Genomic DNA, 2443 nt, shown 5'->3' on the forward strand with positions numbered 1-2443 from the left:
AAAAAACATGCCTTATCATTTCTTGAGCTTTTACTGTAGGCCAGGCATTTCTCTAACTGTGCTTGGATTGTCATTTAATCCTCTCAGCAGCCTTGTAATGCAGATGCTATGACCACCATTTTCCAGATGGGGAAACTGAGGCACATGGCCAACCACATATAGTCCCTGTGAAGTGGAAGCCCTGAAGGAGGTTTTTTGTTTTTTTTTTTAATATTTATTTTTTAGTATTTGGCGGACACAACATCTTTGTTTGTATGTGGTGCTGAGGATCGAACCCGGGCCGCACGCATGCCAGGCGAGCGCGCTACCGCTTGAGCCACATCCCAGCCCCGCTGAAGGAGGTTTTAAAAAATCACTTGAGAGAGGGCTGCAGGATGATTTGTTACCTGGAAAATGACTAGGGAGACCCAAAGGAAGGGAAGTGGTTCAGAATAGGAATCATTGCCCTATTTGGGGACTGATTCAATATCAGAAGGGTAAGAAGAGGCACTTGGTACAGTGGTTATGTCTCTGCCCCTCTCCAGCTGTGAGACCCTGGACAAGATACTAAGTTCTCAGTGCCTCACTTTGTTCACTTATAAAATGGGTTCATGAATGGTACCTGCCTGGCCCCATGGTTAGGACTATGAGTTAGTATTTGCCAGACGCTTGGCACAAAAGTGCTTAAGAGTTTGTTAAATGACCACAGAGCTCCTTCAGACGTTGCCCTGGGGGCTTTAGGTGTCGGATTTTTCCATAAGAAACGCTGTAAGGGACGCCATCAGCTTGGTGGCTAAAACAGTCTTTGCTGGGATTGTGGCTAGTAACTGAGGGAAATGTCCCCACCCGCCACACTTGCAACTAAGAACAACCAGGAGAGTAGTGGGCTGGGCACGCAACGAGGGGAAAACGCGAGTGGGCTCTAGTGATGATTCCAAGTCGCCACGGCGTCACGCGGGATGAAAGATACAGGCTAGAAAGCCGCAGCTCAGAGCAGCTGCAGCCGCCGCAGCAGCCAAAGCCTGGCTCCTTCCGCCTTCCGGCCGCAGCGCACACAGGCGGGCTCTAGCCGCCTTCTCGCAGCTGCCTGCAGGGGGCGCGCTCCGCCTCGCCTCGGCCTGGACACGGAGGCCAGCTGGACAGGGAGGCCTGTCTGCAGCAATCTACAGCCCAGCTCCTCCAAGAAGCCTGTCCTCCACCACTCCAGCCACGCTTTTGCTCTTCTGATCCCCAAAGCATCATCAAAACCCTGCAGAATTTAGAACTTGAATATGTGTTAGCCCATGGGCTCAGTGTGTCTGTCTGATGTATTAGACAAATCTTGGCTCCACAAGGGTGTCATACCTTACATAGTTCCCCTGGCACAATGGTAACCACATGGCCTGTGCCCAGCCAATGCTTGATGTGCCTCTACTAGGCCTTGCTTTAGTGACTCCCAAAGGACACTCTCAGGGTCCCTGATTTCAGAATGTAAGGGCGGTAGAAGGGGCATCTACAAGGATGCCTGAGTAGCCTCACCTGAGCCTGCACTGACCCCCTGGGGTCAGAACAACCTACCGCAGAAGGCAATGCTTTGGGGCAAAGCAAAGCCATCTTCAGGGGAGTCCACTAATAGAAAATATTTGCTGAGCCCCAGCTTTGGTGCAGAGCCCAGTATAATCAGGAGCCTGGCCCTCTTAGGAAGCAGCTGGGAAAAGTAGGAACAGCAAGAGATTGAGTCAGAAAATCCTCTACACCACATGTCCCTTCTCCCTCCCCCTCTGCCTTTTTTTTTTTTTTTTGGTACTGGGGTTTGAACCCAGAATCACTCAACCACCGGGTCACATCCCCAGCTCTTTTTATTTATTTTATTTTTGAGACAGGGACTCACTAAGTTGCTTAATGCCTCACTAAATTACTGAGATTGGCCTTCAACTCACAATCCTCCTGCTTCAGTCACCCAAGCCACTGGGATTACAGGTATGTGCCACTGTACCTGACACCATGTTCCTTCTTTGTGCCTCAGTTTCTTTTTTTGTATCTCTGAGGGAGTTTGGCATGGGGTGGCTGTACAGGTAGCCTGATCTATAATATGTTTTGTGTTTTTGTGGGTTTTTTTTTCTGGTACTGGGGATTGAACCCAGGGCCTTGTGCATTTGAGGCAAGCACTCTACCAACTGAGCTATATCCCCAGCCCTATAATGTGTTCACTTTCATGATAAGAATATATTTATCTATAAAATAATTTAAGTTACATTTGTCAAGTTTAAAAATAAAATGGAAGTGGTAGTGTTTTGTGACAAATGATAAAATAGTCATGAAAGCTCTTTGCTAACTGAAAGAGGCTCTACAAATGTATGCCACTTTCCCCAATGCTAAATACAAAATAGGCACTCAGTAAATGTTTCTTGAGAATGAAAATGTTTCCTGGGTGACAAGGGGAATAGTCAAATCAAGGCAATAAGATTCATATATAAACACAAAA

At 47.6% G+C, this 2443-nt stretch overlaps 1 non-coding gene across 1 annotated transcript; it reads right to left on the reverse strand.

Moving 5' to 3' along the window:
- Positions 1 to 2077: 2077 nt before the first annotated feature.
- Trnal-caa (transfer RNA leucine (anticodon CAA)) lies at positions 2078 to 2153 on the reverse strand. Its single transcript has one exon. It is a non-coding gene; the product is annotated as a tRNA-Leu (tRNA).
- Between the last annotated feature and the right edge of the window lie 290 nt (positions 2154 to 2443).

Source organism: Marmota monax, unplaced genomic scaffold (genome assembly GCF_021218885.2).
Source record: "Marmota monax isolate L192 unplaced genomic scaffold, Marmota_monax_Labrador192_F-V1.1 WCK01_AAM20220418_F8-fsc00155, whole genome shotgun sequence".
Classification (NCBI taxonomy): Eukaryota; Metazoa; Chordata; class Mammalia; order Rodentia; family Sciuridae; genus Marmota; species Marmota monax.